Source organism: Haemaphysalis longicornis, unplaced genomic scaffold, assembly GCF_048455015.1.
Source record: "Haemaphysalis longicornis isolate Haplotype H1 unplaced genomic scaffold, Haemaphysalis longicornis Haplotype H1 scaffold_10, whole genome shotgun sequence".
Lineage (NCBI taxonomy): Eukaryota > Metazoa > Arthropoda > Arachnida > Ixodida > Ixodidae > Haemaphysalis > Haemaphysalis longicornis.
Genome location: NW_027526204.1, coordinates 36120393 through 36138012, shown reverse-complemented (window position 1 = coordinate 36138012; position 17620 = coordinate 36120393). Strand labels below are relative to the sequence as shown.

The window sequence follows — 17620 nt, the reverse complement described above, 5'->3', positions numbered from 1 at the left end:
GCAGCCTAAAGGACATGCTCTCCACACGAAGCAGTCAGCTGTCCCTTGTGGGTATGCAGCGTGTACTCGTCTGCGTGAGTTTGGCTAAGCCGCGTTGTCCTGTACCGCGTGGGAATTCGCTTGACTGGTTTTGGGGAGGAGGACCTGCTTGGACTTGCAGCCATAAAGCCGTGCGGGATGGGACTGGCCGTGTGTTGGTTGCTCGGGAAGCGAGGCGATTGGACACGTCAGGCAATCACCTTGTTTTGACAGCGTCTAGCGAGGCAAACGTGAGCGCGCTGAAGCTAACCCGATTCCCTTAGATTGAAGGCAAGGAAATAGATCCTCGTTATCGACCAGCTAGCCTGCATGCTCTTTGGGTGATTATTATTGAGCATTAAAATGAGAAAAATAGTGGTCGCTTCCTTTTTTTGCGTCACGTCATGGCCCGCTGCGGCTGCTGCAGTACAGCATGCAGCTGTGGGGTGGGAGATAGCTTGCGAGGAAGCTGGGTGAGATGAGAAGACAAAGGCTGGTAAAGTCTCTCGTCACTTGGGTTGGTATTACAGGGAGAATACCTACCTACCCTACCACTCCAAATCCCACCTCTGGCGCAAAAACGTGGGGCTGGCTCTCGAAATGTGGAGCACAAGCCTTTGTTCGGTGGGAGAAATGTTTTTCGTCCGAACCTGACAAGAGTTGCTGCTGGCGTGAATCGAATCGCTAGTGGAGGCGGGCGTACTATCTCGAGAGTGGAGTGAATGTCGCTATTGCATACTAGAACATGTGATGTGAGCGTCGAGCTTTCTCAATGCTCCATTTAGCCGGGACATTTTTGCCGTGGCAAATTGACGCACTGAAAACCCGAAGACTGCGCTGCGTCTGCAAGCCCGGAGTGAGCGAGTATGGAAGCTGTGTAGTTTGGCGCAATCTCCTTTATCCCTGCTGTATCTTTTATCGACTCTGGGGGACGGGTGGCCAGGGGCCATGGGTGCCGTGATGGCAGTCTGGTATTGCGGCTCAACACTAGGCGTTCCAAAACGGAAAGACGCGATGGACACTATCGCTCATTAAGCTGTATGTGTTGCTGTAAGCAGCTACCGTATTTTCCGGTCTATAAGTCGCACCTTTGTATAAGTCGCACCCCCCTCAAAATGACAGTTTTTCCGAAAAAAACGTATATAAGTCGCACCGGTGTATAAGACGCACCGGTATACAAGACGCACTTGTTAATTAGGTAAACTCATAGTGAATCAGATCGTTAGAAAGTGCGGCGAAAGTACATGGTTGCTGCAGACGCCGCCTGTGAATGCACCCCTCGGTAAGGAGGGCTAGACATGCATATACCGTCCAAAGTCTAGCCAGAACTAACTTCTCAAAACTGGTTTATTGATACACACAGATGGCGTGTACTTAGACGGTGTTTAGACAAAACCATCGAAGCCTTCTTCCGCAGACTCGCTAACAAATAATTCAGCAACTTCAAGTGGGAATTCCACCAGCGTATCGCTATCGCCCTCCGATTCACTGATGTCTTCTTCGCCAACATCGTCACCACTCGCGGACCGGGTTACTCTGGCCTTTATCAACCCGGCTACAACTGTTTTTGTAGAAATGGAGTCCCTAGAGTTGGAGACCCACTTGGCCACCTCTCCAAACGTCGTGCGGGTCTTGCGTGCTGTCGTAAATCCGCGCAATAAAGGTGTCATGGCGAACAGAAGTGACGCGAACGGAAGCAGCCCGAAATTCTAAACTTATCAGCAAGCTGTCATTTTAAAAATTAGCAGCACATTTACCTCCTTCAGAGTAACTTTGTAATAATTTATAAGCTGCATGTTGTTTTTGCAACCCAGTTTGATGTTACTTTCAATTTATTCTGAAATGTAGTTACTGCGCATGGCAGAAAGTGATGCGCAGTTGTTGCAGGCCATTATGATTGTTTTTGACTAGAAAAGTTGCAAATTCTCTGGTTTAACGTTCTGAAGCGACATATGGGCTATGAGAAACGCCGTAGCGGTGGGCTTCGTATTCATTTAGACCATAGAGCTGTGTCTCAACGTGCGCTGGCCAGGCGTGGCCGCCGCGAACCGGATTTATTCCATACATAAGTCGCACCGGTGGATAAGACGCACCAACGAAAATGTCAGAAAAAAACCGCGACTTATACACCGGAAAATACGGTATATAAGGCCAATGACAAAGCTGATGTCGCCTTCACAATTGCGCAAACGGGCAGTAGACCAAGCCTCCATTGGGTTGTCAGTTGTTGACAAAGCAGACGCGTGTAGCCCGAAAGATTTTCGGAGCTGGCACTGCTTGGGAGAGCACATGACGGAGGGGGACGTAGCTCGGAAGCCGACGGACAGGGAATGCGTGTTGTCGGAATGCTGGTTTAAGTGGTTTTGCACGTACCGTATAATGCGGAATATAGGTCGAGATTTTTACAAAAAAATTTGCCGAAAAGTCACCCCTCGACCTATATTGCAGTCACTGGCAGTTGTCATCTGGTGACCGGGCAGCCCGTCGAGCCCATCCAAATCCCAAAGGCACCATTGCCACCACCATCAATCGGACGCGACGCCATCTTTGTTTTGTTGCTTCTCTCGCTGTCGGCGAATGTGTGCGTGCTATTTTCTTCTTGCTCAAAATGAGTTTAGGCACTTGGTGCCGGTTTACAGCAGCATTTAAAAGAAAAGTTGGGGGTTTTCCAAGGCCAATGACGCGTCCTCCTTGCGCCAGTTCGGTATCACCAAAAGAAGTGCATACCCGCCAGGTTCGCCGAGATGGCATTAGGGAGATCTGTCCCAAGGGGGGGGGGAATTTACATTCACGTGCATTTCTAATTTAGTTACAACAGAGTAAGAGCTGAACAGTTTCGTCCAAACTACTAACGAGCTACTCCACTGGTCAGCTGCTTAATCTTCGATGCGGCTGACGCCGCCTTTTTCAAAAAGCCCTGGGAATACTGCTGTCGAGCATAACAATGTTCGTTCCTGCTACACTTCGCCAAAAGAACGCGACTAAACTCGGATTGTGCCAGAACTTGATGCTTGGAACTGGGGGCCATTTTGTTTTACCTTGCTGAACTAACTCTCGCATTCAGTGTTTCTGTGGTACTGACCAGTTCAACTTGCGCGCATTGCCAACTACGCTTTATAAGCTATTACGATGTCCAGTGGTGTAGGATGTGATTGGATTGTCAGGTAGTTCCACTGCAATGTAGCCAGACTGGGAGAAAGGTTTAGCCAAACACGGGTGTGTATTTGGGAGATTTTTGTTTCGACCGTACAATCGTACAAAACCATCAAAATCCGGGAATCTCCCGGATAATTAGGGAAACCTGGCAGGAATGGAAGTGTCGCTAGCGGCGTTAGCTGAAGGGGCAGCTCTCGGTATGCAACGCTCGGAAGGCCTCGTTTCATGGGCGCTGCTCTGTGCACCTGTGCTGCAGTACAAAGGGGACAAATTTTGTCCGCTAGCGTCGTGCGATGTCTCTACGAATGGATACCCCAAGATGTTTGCTGACCGCCTGCACAGACTGGCTGTCGCTACAGTCTGCACACGACGAGTGTCCCATGCTTTGCGCTCGCTTCACGATGACATGGTCTTGCGAGTGTTTAAGAAGTGCTGCATAAGCAATTCCCTGGACTGCATTGAGGATGACCTGCTGTGTGGGCAACAGCGAGCCAGAAGCAGTCGTCCGACGATACTTCAGACAGTTTTAAATGAGTAATCTGAAACGAAGAAAGTTGTAGTCTCAATAAAACAATGGTTGGTACCTAATTATTTTTTTTTGCATTTTTCAGCTACAAGGTAAGGGGGTCGACCTATATTCCGCATTATACGGTAGAAGGGAAAAGAAAATCACCTTCGCCTCAAGGAAATGAGTTTTTGTGCGCTGTCAGAAAGCGTTTTTTGACAGCTGCACTTGTTCGGGGTCGTGCCACGTGGCCTATGTTAAGGAATAGCATTTCTTCCTTCCCCGAGTTCAGAAATTGCGGGAATTCTTCATGTGACACTCTATGCACGTTAAGTCACCTGGGCTTGCTCGTTAGGTGATGCTTCGCTGCCACCAGCTACTCCGGGCCTACGAGTGCTCGAGAGCTGGGGACCACTGGCAGCTGTTCTGGCGTGGCAGCATCTTGGAGGCAGCCTACACGCAGCCCCCATCGGAGCTCCGTACGAGTACTGTCTCCCTCCACAGAGGGCGGTGCTGTCCTGTACTGCTTTGGATGGCATCACTTCAGTGCCTGGGTCACAGTTTGCAGTCAGGAGGCTCCCAGACCTGCCGATACATCTTGAGCGCATCCGGGCTAAAAGTAGCAGTGGTACAGACGTCACATGTCAGCGCAGGCAATAGACATTCGCTCGTGCTACCTTCAGCCCTACCCTTCAAGACACTGGCCTGTTGTCATCGGCCAGGGCCGTGCCAGTCCTGCTGTTCATCACCACCGACTGACAAGAGCACCAGTGCGAGCAACGATTCATCATGTTGGCCTGCGCTCCACTTGCACTTTGTCAAACCCTGGGCAGGGAGTTCTGCAACCTGGGGTGCACTGGGCCTCCTGATACCTTATCAGCAAGATGGGAGGCAAACAGCAAACAGCTGTCGACGACGAGACTGCATCTGTGCTTGGGATGACTGTTCAAGGCAGCCTGTCCACCGTCACCTCAGCTTCCGGCTCAGCTGCCTTGACCTGGGTGTTACCTATGACACCTGAGTGCTATCTTGTGCATGTGCCCAGTTGACGAATGACTGTGAGCGACTGGCAATGCCTGTTTGATGAGGTCAAGTGCGTGGACATGTAGTACACGGTGCAAACCCTTGGTGCTTTGCTTAGAATTATGAACATTTTGTTGAGATGTCCTCGCGGTTCGTTCCTCCCACTGTACAGAAAGGTTCAAGGTTGGAGGGATGTGGGGTTGTTAGTACGCACAAGTTCTGCTTTCCCATATTGTTCTGTGCCACGCGGGAATCTGCTCAACTGGTTGTAGAGGAGGGCAACCTGCACGCTCTCCAGAGAAAGGACTTCCAGCCAGCAAGCCATGCGGGATGGGATTGGCCGTGGGTTGATTGCTTGGGAAGCAAACGATAGGACGCATCTGGCGATCTCCTTCCTTCAAAGATCAGGGCCCGTTTGCCCGAACGCCATAAGTGGGGGAATAAGTTCTCAACTACAATTTTAGCGCTGTCTAGGTAATAAGTCATTTGCCCGAAACTGATACAAACGCTCGGTTAAGGTAGCGTTTTCGCCGGGTTTTCTGCCAACCGGCTTATTTGCCGTGGCCGTCTTCGACTTATCGGCGTGTCATTCATAAGCGGGAACTTAAATAGAAACTTATGCGCACGGGCAAACAGGCCCAGGTGAAAAAAGCGACAATGGCCGCCTACGGCATCCAGCGAGGCAAATGTGAGCGCGCTGAGGCGTCTTGGATCTAACTGTTGGTGTGTGAGTTGACCCCCGGATTCCCTTAAATTTCGTGGGCTAGGAAAAAGATCCTCGCTGTCAACCAGCTAGCCTGCATGATCTTGGGATGATTATTAATGAGCAATAAGTATCAATGAGTGAAAACACTCGTCATTTGCTTTGTTCCATCGGGCCACGACCCGCCGCGGCTGGCGTGGTACAGCACACGGCTGTGGGTTGGGAGATGGGAGACAGCTTCCTAGCAAGCTGGGCGAACGAGAAGTCAAACGGTGACTACGTCTCTTGTCACAGGGGTTGGCATTAAAGCAAGAATACCTAGCACCCCTACCACTATAAATCACACACTTTTTAACTTCTCAAGTCACATGGAACACTCCCTAATAGTACACTGTTCAAGTATGGATTGCTGACGTGCTGAATAAAGAAGTACTCATCCATTTTCCAGGCAGGCTACGCATCCAAACTGCACACACGGTACTCAGTCCAATGGATGTGGTAGTGGCAGTTGCTGCTCCTTCCAGCAGTTCTGCACAAAATGTCCGCATGGAAGTGCACTGATTACAGGAAAATGGCGGCGCCACGAGAGATGTCGAAAGTTCTGGTGTACATAATAAACACAAAGCACATTTACCTCCTAAATGCTCTTACGAGTTAATTCTGGCTGTGCTGCTGACTGACACTATGACATGGTCACTTGAGGTGTGCCCAAGAACGAGCCCCTCAAAGGCCACCTAAAATGTAGAAGCAGTAAGTTGCTAAAACATTATGACTTTAGAATTTTTAAATGTTTAAGCAGAGACTGCAAGAAGGCAAATACATTTTCTCTTTATGACATCTAACAAAACACCCCTTCAGAAAAAGCGAAAAAGAAAAACCACTCACACACTCGGACTTTGCAAACTGCCATGAAGTTTTAAAGAAACAGCATGACAGTAGGCCAAATGTCATTTCCACAGCAAGGTTTAGAGCCATACTGACATTACTTTCTTGCTTATTTGGCTCCATTTTCTTAAACAAACACACACCTGGAAACAAGTCACTAAGAAATTAATTTTTCAACTTTTAAACCCCCCCCCCCCCTCTCCCTTTTGCAAGGTGCGTATTGCATTGTAAGTAATGTCTGCCTTGCCCCGAACATACCTTTAGAATTGGCATAAAAAGCTTGAGACAGGTTAAAATAATCACCTCGTACACATACATTATGTTGTTCATTCTTCCATGGAAATCTCACTCCACTTTGTATTCAAACAGCAAATTTCTAACTTCCACTACCTCTAATTAATCTTAACAAATCTGAGTCCATGAGTACCCCACAATTAGCTGCGAAACACCACAAATCTCCAATAGCTTTTTATTCTCAAGACATGCAAGAGAAAAAGCTAAACCAAACCAAGAACATGAAGACCTCTTCTATAAACCTTTCGTTATTTAAAACAATCGCCCTAGAAGCCCGCCTCCAAAAAACACTGAAAGAAGGACGGTGCAAAGTGCATCAAGTAAGTAGGAATATAGTAAAAGAAAACATAGTTCGAAAAATGGGATGAGAAAGAAAGAGATCCCTTATGCCCGTGGGTTTCTCTCGTTCCGTTCAACGTGTTTTCTTTTCTGTACAAGCAGTGATAGGGTCACTGCGCGAAAATTAAACATAATTCCTGTCAGCAGTTTCAAGCCTCAACAAGGGCAGACAGGTACAGTGCGGTCCAGTTTTAAAGGGAACTGGTGAGCGTGTGGCCGCAGCGCTCTGCGAAGCGCCGGCGCCAACAAGTGGCAAGAATTAGAGACAGCCAGCACATGCGCACTGACCGTGTGAGGCTGGAGAAGCCGCTCTGTCGTCTTCTACAGCGCACTGCTGGGCCGCTCATCTTCCAAGAGCTGGGTAAGCCTGTCCCTAAAGGATGGAATAGAAACCAAAAAAAAAAAAAAAATGGCAGCATCTACACTTTGTGGATGGTGGCGAGAGTGCGGAGTACGGGGACTCGAAATGACATCCGAATTGTGCCCTGACCGCCATTCCATTTGAGTCGTGAGTTGCACCTTGATTATTCCCAAATGAAACTGCAGCTCACGGCTCCAATCGAATTTCGCTTGACTTTCGCCTGATGGTGGTGTGCGCACAGATGGATGCGGACGGACATTGTGCAGTCCCAAGGTACTCCGCAACTAAACCAAAATACAGCTGAAACTCATTTCACAAAACCCGAATTTCTAATTTCCCGATTTAACGAACAACTTCGGATTTCTCCCACAGTTGCCCATAGGCTTAATGCTTTCACGAACTCGAAATAACGAAACAAACGTCGCTGCCAAACGCTACTTAACGAAGCATTCCTGGAAAAAAGATGCATAGAAACTTTTTTTTTTTTTTCTCCAAATTTATGATGTCTACAATATTTGGCTGGCTGTGTGCTGCCCGCGCAGGGCAAGCGCACGAGCTGGCAGTGTGCTATTAGCTCGCGTTGCGGGGTTCACAAGCCCGCACCACGAGCAAAAAGAGGCAAAGAGGCATCGCCCAATTGTTGGGAAGAGCTTCGTCGGCGTAACGAGGCGGCCACAGATCAGAACTTTGACGACTTCGTAAACGCCGACGCAGATGCGCACACTGACACAACAGAAGTTCTTGACGACTAGGAGATAGTGCAGATTGTTGAAGAGGAGTCTGAAAGATGTGAATGACCCGCATCCCGTCAAAGCTCCTGTGCCCACACCAAGCCAGGTGATGGACGCCGGTGACCTTTTGAGGCAGTTTGCTGGGTCACATGATGTTGTCGAAGACGCTTTGACTGCACTGGCCAGCTACGAGAAGTGTGCGCTCATGCGGCTCAGAAAGGGCATGCAGGCGAAGATCACAAGCTTTTCCTCGAGGCAAGAAATTTGTTGTTCTCTCAAACGAAATTTGTCGTTATCTCAATTTCACGACTTCCCGATTTAACGAAATATTTTGTGGGTCCCATTGACTTCGTTAATCGAGGCTCAACTCTAACTGTTCCATTTTTTGTTCTCTCAGCGAAAATGAGCACACTCTCTTGAAGCATATATTTTTTTAATACAGTACACTTAGAAGCCCCTTATTTTCACCCAGAACTGGGCCAGCATCGAATTGTATGCATTGTCCCTTTTGTCAGGGTAGCCCGAGCTCAGCCATGGTGTGGAAAGCAGCGTGCAATTTTTTGAGTTCCCTAACACTAGGTTACATAAAGGTTTTGTATCCACCATGTGACAATGCTATGTTATACACTATAAAAATCATCTACCCGCCGCGGTGGCTCAGTGGCTAAGGCGTTGCGCTGCTGAGCACGAGGTCGCGGGTTCGATTCCCGGCCGCGGCGGCCGCTTTTCTGATGGAGGCGAAAAGCAAAAACGCCCGTGTGTACGAGATTTCGGCGCACGATAAAGATCCCCAGGTGGTCAAAATTAATCCGGAGCCCTCCACTACGGCGCGCCTCATCGCCTGCGTTGCGTCGGCGCGTTAAACCCCAAAATCAATCAATCAATAAAAATCATCTCCTCGTTCATCTTCATAAATGCTGTCTTCTTATTGGAAGTGTGAGAGCAGCAACACTCGCATATCAGAAGGAATCATGCTTGAGTCATAGCGTCCTAGGCAGCAGGTCTACATGCTGCATCTTTGATGATGTGTCGCTTTCTACAACGCGCCGTCTTCGCTGCAAATATTTCCCAGGTATTTTAGCTTAAAATTGCTTCCACGTCAACTTCATTTGAAGGTTAACACCAATTCTTACAATTCATGAGCTGGCTTAACCTTGCTGCATTTATTTCTCCCTGTGTTGGCTACCTTTTAGTGGCCTTGCAAAATGGCGAATTAATACAAAACAAACTAAACCCAGCTCCAGAAATTCTTGTGGATAATGGTAAAGTTGTCTTAGGGGCTATTATTTATATAACTGTTTTTCCAAATACTTCCCGTAAAATACAGTTACAGCCGTTTTTTTGCAATAATAATCCCTTCACAGATGGCCATATATTAAAGAGTTTTAGCAGCCCGTCCGTTCCAACGTGTACGTTGTTACCGGTTGACCGGGACCCAACTGGGCACTTGGGCATTCGTCGCGGTAGGGGGATTAGTTCTGCGGGCTGCCTTCACCATGTCCGTGCCTCCTAACACTTCCTCCTCGCCCTTCCGCACGCGCAGGCGCAGACTGGTCCTGGTCAACCTGGTAACAATGTAAAGAACGGAACGGACGGACTGCTAAAACTCTCTATTGACAGCCAACAGTAATTACGCAACGTTTACAACTTTAACAGCAACAAACTAATTGTGACAAGTAAATGAAACTCAGTGCAATTTCAGCATTGTATTGGGGTTTAATTCTCAAATAATTTGTTTTGGGATACTTTGGACAGCACAAGAGTCAAAGGCATTTTCACTAGGCATACTCCCTCCGCAGATGGCCATGCTTCACTGCGCAACAGGCAATGCGGCAGAGCCAGCTTACAAGAACCAAGATTACACCGATTTTACAACCTAGCTTACAACCAAGCCTACTTTAGTAGGCTTCACCTCTAAACACTAGTGCATTGCAGGGATGAACTTCTTTCAAGGGTCATCTAAGCTGTCTTGGGTTTTTTTTTTTTTTTTTTTTTTTGACCGCAGAAACCTGCTCCAGAAGGAGCATCACGACACATGCTGAGACGGGCGCCAAGGCCAGCACTAGAACAGCTCCGCTGTTCAACATACCATATTTTCCAGTGTATAAGTCGTGCTGTTTTTTTGATATAATTTTCGTTGGTGCGTGTTTGGTCCGCGAGCGGTGACGATGTTGGTGGAAAAGACATCAGTGAGTCGGAGGACGACGGCGATGTGCCGGCATAACTCCCACTTGAAGTTGCTCAATTGTTTGTTAGCACGTCGGAGGAAGAACACTTCGATGGCTTCGCCTAATGTATGACTTATGTATGGCATAATCCGGTTCGCGGCGGCCGTGCGTGGCCAGCACACGTTAAGGATGGCAACCAGAAAAACCGGTTTTGCCTTCCAGGCCCAAACTTCAAAGGCTCGTAACTTCTGCTACAGACCAGATAGAACGATAACGTTAGTCTAATTGCACTCTTTGATTTGTGCACAGTTCACTGGTTCCCTGTTTAGCTGCATCCCGCCAGCAGTTTTTTTACAAAGGTTGTCAAAAAATTGAATATAAAAATCCAAATACATTTGAATATAATCATTTTACTCAAAAACAAATTTGATATATACAATCAGAATGAGAAGCTACATGTGCCCCCCAATTTTCATCATCATAACTGCAAAAATAAAGTTTTTGATCAAACCCGCCGCAGTGGCTCAGTGGCTAAGGCGTTCTGCTGCTAAACACGAGGTCGCAGGTTCGATTCCCGGCCGTGGCGGCCGCTTTTCTGATGGAGGCGAAAAGCGAAAACGCCTGTGTGTACGAGATTTCGGCGCACGTTAAAGATCCCCAGGTGGTCAAAATTATCCGGAGCCCTCCACTACGGCGCGCCTCATCGCCTGCGTTGGGTCAGCACATTAAACCCTTCAATCAATCAGTTTCTGATCAAAGACCCATGTGCCCCCTTAAGAGACACAGCTGCATGTTCTAAATGAATCTGAAGCCCACTGCTACGGTGTTTCTCACAGCCTATATGTCGCTTCGGGATGTTAAACCAAAGAATTTGCAGTTTTTTCTAGTCAAAAACAATGATAATGGCCACAATGATAATGGCCTGCGACAACCGCGCGCCACTTTCTGCCATGCGCAGTAACTACAGTTCAGAATAAATTCAAAGTAATATCAAACTGGGTTGCAAAAACAAAATGCAGCTTATAAATTATTACATAGAGTTACTCTGAAGGAGGTGAACGTGCTGCTAATTTTTAAAATGACAGCTTGCTGATAAGTTTCGATTTTCGGGCCGCTTCCGGTCCGGTCACTTCTGTCCGCCATGACACCTTTATTGCGCTGATTTAGGACAGCACGCAAAAGATGCATGACATTTGGAGAGGTGGCCAGATTTGTCTCCGACTCTTGGGACTCAATTTTTACAAAAACAGTTGTAGCCAGGTTCATAAAGGCCGGAGTGATCCGATCCGCGAGCGGTGACGATGTTGGTGGAAAAGACATCAGTGAGTCGGAGGACGACGGCGATGTGCCGGCATAACTCCCACTTGAAGTTGCTCAATTGTTTGTTAGCACGTCGGAGGAAGAAGACTTCGATGGCTTCGCCTAAACGCCGTTTTCAGTACATGCCATCTGTGTGTATCACTAAACCATTTTTCCGAGGATAGTTCTGTCTAGACTTTGGAAGGTATATGCACGTGTCTAGCCCTCCTTACCGGGGGATGCGTTCATAGGCGGCGGCCGCCACAACCATGTACTTTCGCCGCTCTTTCTAACGATCCGATTCACAAGTGGGTCTTGCTCAAGGTGTGCCTTATACACCGGTGCGACTTATATACGTTTTTTTTTTCCGGAAAAACTGTCATTTTGAGGGGGGTGCAACTTATACAAAGGTGCGACTTAAAGACCGAAAAATACGGTACGTGGTCAAGGGACCTTAGTGTTATGTCCCACACCAATTGCAAGCTGCTTTCCACACCATGGCTGAGCGTTCATGCTACCCTGAAAAAAATAAGGTGAAATGCATAAAATGCTATGCCGACCTAGTTGTGGACAAAAATAAGGGGCTTTTAAAGGAGCCATGAGGACAAAATACGAATTTGTGTTATTCGAAAGATTTCGTGTTTTATAGTGCCCCCAGTGCTTGTCCGAACGCAAACAATGCTTTATTCACTGAGAAATTTATTCATTTAGGTTAAATTTTTTATTTTCCCGCTAAATTGTGCGTTTTCGTGGTCTGCAATGACATCACAGGGCCTTGTTTACCATTAGTGAACCTAGACAGCCACACCGCGGCAAGCAGTTTTCTGCCTTGGGTTGTTTGTGAACGTATCTGTACCTGGCTTGTTTTGTTCATGGAGACAATCGTTTCGTGAAACATGGTGCTCGCTCGACAAATACAGTCACATAAGACACTGTCACTTGCGTCAATCGGCCAGTGTCGTATGAGACCACCCCAAAACACCGCAGTCCTGTGCAGCTAAACCAAGCATAGTGCGCGTAGTACCAACAGCAGTACCCATTGGTACTTCTATGTTTACGTGCGATTTCGTAACTTCCACTGTTTGTCCCACCATTCTTAGGGCTTTAAAAAGAATGTGCCCTAAATTTAAGCACAAATTGCTCATTCCACAAGCTTATAAGCCCTGCCCAATTTGCGTTTGCTTTTGCCGGCCTCTGCCAATCGCAGAGCATTCTCGTGTGACATCATAGGTTTTGTTGCGGGAAATGAGGTACTGGGTCCCATGGGCATTCCCTTTTTTCCCCAATTATGTAGCCTATTTGAGCGAAGTTTACGTTAAAAGTGGTGTCAGTATGATTCTAACGGGGCAGTCTTTTGAATGAACCAAACTTGTGTTTTCTCTTCATGGCTCCTTTAAGTATTTGGTATTAAAAAATACATGCTTCAAGAGAGTGCACTTCTTTTCGCAGAGAGAACAAAAAATGTATTCTACTTATCTGTCTTTTTATTCCATCCTTCAAAGGACAGGATTACCCAGCTCTCGGATGATGACCTGCCTGCCGGCGCACTGTAGCAGACGACGCACGGCTGCTTCCGCCTAACGCAGTCAGTGCGCATGTGCCAGCTGTCTCCCGATTTTCACCACTTCTCGGCGCCGGCGCTCCATGGAACGCTGCGGCCACGTGCTCGCCGGTTCCCTTTAAGGGTGGACCGCACTGTACAGAGTGGCAAAGAGGGCAGACAGAGTGGAGGGGAGTGAATTCACTCTGAAAACACAAATCCTTCACACAAATTAAAGAATGATCACTCAAATTTTTCTATTCAACTGCACAGCAAGAAGGCAGCAACGCCTGGTTAAAGTACGAGCCAGACAGCTAAGCCAACCAAGCAACCAACAGGGCAGATTTTGCCTTATTCACGTTATTCGGAAGTCCAACCACCTACTGCATGTACTAACTGATTCACCAGTATTCACCACACAAGAGTCTTGAAATTAGGCGTGTGTTAAAGGGCCCAGATGGAGATACACCTGAACTGCGTTTTAACGAACACTGATATAGCAAATTATTGGTTACAGCAAACTGAATACAAACTTTCACTGGTTACGCTTCAATTTGGTGACACTCTAATCTTTTCATAACGAAGCCGAAATTGCGAGAAATACGCGCAATATCGCCTGTAATGAAGAAATTTTCGGTTGGCAACGACAATGCCACCAGACGAAGAACACATTCTTCTTCAAATAAGTAAGAACCTGTTTTCTCAAACTAATTATCTTCTGTTGTACTTTACCGTTCTCGTGTCCCACCCCATTTAGTTTGTAATGCGACAAAGAGACAAGCAAGGATTACGTCGTTTATAGTGGGTTCAAAGCCTAGAAAAACGCAATTTCGTATCGAGGATTTTTGCACCTGTTACAACGAATATCTGGTATAACGAACTGACTTACAGCCCTGATACTACTTTATTATAATGAGGTCCGATTGTAGTAACTTCAAGCGAACACCACAGCACAGCAACACAAGCGCCGAATATCAGCTACAAGCTTATGTTGCCATTCAACCAGTATACGTGCACCCAGCCGACACCAAAACAATGCGTCACTACAAGCAACACTGTGTTCCCAGAGTGGCAACAAAAGTTTGGAGCAAAGCACACCGTCACTGCCATCCACAGTCCCAAGAAAAGCATTTTTAGAGCAAAGCTTTCTGCCTCATTCACCATTGAAAATGCACTGCACGAAAGCCAATTCTTTTTACCGGTGATGATGATCTTCAGTGGTGCGAAAAAAAAGGAAACGTATTGTATGGCCAGAATCTAAACCTGGTTTTCTCGCGTTACGAAGCCGACGTCTATCTGATTTCACCACTTCAACACGGTTGAAGCAGTTTGAATTGGGAGAGGGGTGCATGGACATGCAAATTAGAAAAATCACGCACCCTTCCGTCTAATGACGCCGATGGTTGAACACGAAGCTTTCTTCGTTCGAAATTAAACGGCAAAGGATCAAAATCAAAACCGCTGCAATCGAACGTCCAAACTGCGTGCGAGTTAAAGCCTAAGCTCAACGAGTCAAGGCCGAAATTCTGACGACAACCAAGAAATCCCTCACGAGAAACTTTCATGTGCAACCACTGTTGTCGTTACGCGAAGAGGTGCAGGGTTTTTTTTCGCCGAAAAGTCACTAAGCTCATCTTGTCTGAGTATAGTTCTGCTCTTTTGTCCGCGACTGCCATATTATTTGGGAATGTCCCCAGAAGAATTCGTTGGGATCTTTGCTATTAATTAAGACCGAGGAGCAGTGGAAGACCGTTCTGCGCAGCTCCGATCCGGTCGTACAGATCCGGGTTGTCCAAATGGCCGAAGACGCCACCGGAGCCCAAGGACTTCTGGCCGCCGTCTGAGGAGGGTGAAGAGGCTCCGCCTCCTTAGCTTCAAAACCATGTTGCACAAATAAATGTTGTTTCTCTCTCTCTGTGCTTGCGGGGTAGGTTACAACACAAACAAAAGTCGCGGCACTGGGTTCACCTAGGCGTCAAGACACAAGTTTTGATGATGTTAATTTGGCTGTTATTAGAACATTCACGTGTCACACGGTTTGACTGACATGCGTTTTGGGTGCTCGCCAGGTGGATTCCCAACTATCAATGAAATCCCTCGAACAGCGTTTCGTGTTGGATTTTTTTTGCTTTCTCGACATTAACTGTCCAACAAAGGGAAAGCAAGTAATTTCGAGTGCGGGCCAAGAGCAGATGCCTGCTCACCTTTCTAGTGTCCCTGAATTGTGACAAACCACTGACACGAACTGGACTACGTAAGCTCTTTTTTTCGCTACGAACCTCCTGGAAAAAAAAAGAAAAAGGCAACAGCTTTCATTTTAGAATACAATGTGCCATTTCTTGACAGCACTGAACTAATGCTGTGTGAAAGCTCGTCATGCCAGTTAGAAGAATAACAAAGCTGTTACAAGCTTGTCAATGCTGACGACACGACTCTGTTACAACTCCTGGCAAGGTTCTCAAAATTTTGAATGCTAACCAGGTTCCCAGGGAGGCAATAAATTTGGGAATGATTACATGATTAAACTTTACATTTTCCAAAATGATAGCAACTACTCCGTATAAATTGTTCGAAAGTAGGCTAACACAATGTAGCCCCACCATCGCCACTTTGCAACCTCAGAAGTACATTCGTCTATGCGGCAGACAACCTTTTGACACTCCAGGCAAGCTTGACGTATATATCACACAATGTCACTGAAGTCACGATTTCTTTTAAACAGTGTTCCCTTGTTTCAGGTTGTGTCATTGCACTTCGTTTTACACACCAAAAGGAGATTTACACACACCAAAAGGACACACCAAAAGGAGTTTAAGGAACAAAAATACAATTTGGAGTGGGTTCTGCCTTCTCTTGTTTTGGTGTTGCATGCACTGACTGACAGCGCACACTGATAAAGCTAATACCATTTCAATGCGTTAACAGACGTGCAAATAGTAATACGGAGGTACTGGCAGCGAAAACCACTGCAATTTTCAGTCAAAGTCCGCAAACTGACAGCTGGCGCGTAATCTTCTCAAAAGTAAATACAGTTCATGACCGCGTCTTACGATTTGACGCGCTCTGGTCACGTGCTTCAGTTATTGGCAGGCCTTCCAAAAAATAAATACGCCAAAACCTCCCCCGTACTACCGGTTGGCTGTTCCAAACATGCGAAATAGCCGTCGCGCCTCACTATCGCGTCCGAAAAATCGGCCCATCATCGAGGACGTTTCATATCAATACCCAAGGCCTGCCTTGCTGTTACGATTCAACGAACAATGCCGTTAGAAAGTGCCGTCGGATGAAGAACTAAGAAGCGGCTGGTACGTCTCCAAGCGCACTCGCAAATTAAACTTGTTGCCAAAACGAAGCAAGCGTTTTTTAGTTATTAAAAAGAGGCAGTCAATACTAACAAGCCCACCATAATCATGACAGGGCATAGAGAGTCTATGACGCGTAAATGAAAGGCAATATAGTGGTTTCCGCTATCAGTCGAGTAAATTACAACTCCGACAGTACCGCGGCATCCTCAAGTTCCTGACAAGCCCACCGAAAACGCCAGAAGTGCTTTGCCCGTGGTTACGAGAGGTCGCCTGGATATCGGAGACGGCATACTTAAATTCAAACGCTTGCAGTGAGTGCTAAAGCGTCTGTTTCCACTCGCATAGGAGGAAACACAATCCGGCACTCATGGGTCTGCGCTACAACGGCCGGACAGCCAGCATGTGTACGACTTCATGCGGCTCAACTTAGCGATCAGGCGGTGTCGTGTGAACAGGGGTGACCATGCGAGCGGCCAAAATTCAGCCCACTGGCGTTCCTACTCACGTTACCGCAGCAGCCTCGAATAACGGATTCGCAATCACTGACAAACGATGCGAACAACCAAAACAAACCAAACCAGCGCAGATCGGATTGACTCGGCTTGTATGTCTAACGGTGTGCAAGTCGTTCTTGTTTTTTTATGATAGTTATTTGTGTGTGAATCCAGTATAGTGTTGCATTTAGTAACCTGCTACGTTTAAAACAAAATCTTGCTCTGATTAGCTTCCATTTTGGTTAAAATAGCCAATCTGTAAAAACCTTTTCACCAATTTCATCTGTATTAACAAACTTTTGCTTTTAGCAGCTTAGTAATTTTGCGCGCTGAGCAATATTTGTACTTTGCGAATTATTATGCTGTTTTTTTGTTTTTTAAATTGTTTTCTTTCAGTGTATATTGCAACAACGAAACCGAAACCGCTAGACACGCAGTGGTGCGTCTTTCGTACGCGCAGCGCGCATTCGTTTGCCCATGCACGCGCCATAATAGCGACCGATTCCCAAGAGGCTTGCCGAAATTTTCTCAGAAGCAGGATGTGTTGCCAGGCCCTTCGCATAATTGGAAATAATCCGCCTGAAGGGGCACAGATCCTATGGTTTCCGGGTCATCAGGGACAGACGGGGGGGAACGTCGCCGCGCACGCGTTAGCCCGCGATTCCTTGTTCTGGGCGTTCACCCCGCTGGTTGCCCCCCAGGCACAGGAGCCAGCCGATAACATTCACCCCCTTCAATGCGTAGCACCTACAGGGAGATAATGCTTGAACAGAGGCTCGGCAGACGGAGATTTCCAGCC

General features: G+C 47.1%; 1 long non-coding RNA gene across 1 annotated transcript; it reads right to left on the bottom strand.

Annotated features, from left to right (window-relative positions):
- Positions 1–3919: 3919 nt before the first annotated feature.
- On the bottom strand, positions 3920–16905 carry LOC144157702 (uncharacterized). Its single transcript, XR_013319831.1, has 3 exons — positions 16833–16905; positions 7212–7296; positions 3920–5934 (listed from the first exon to the last, which is right to left on the bottom strand). It is a non-coding gene; the product is annotated as an uncharacterized LOC144157702 (long non-coding RNA).
- Positions 16906–17620: the final 715 nt, after the last annotated feature.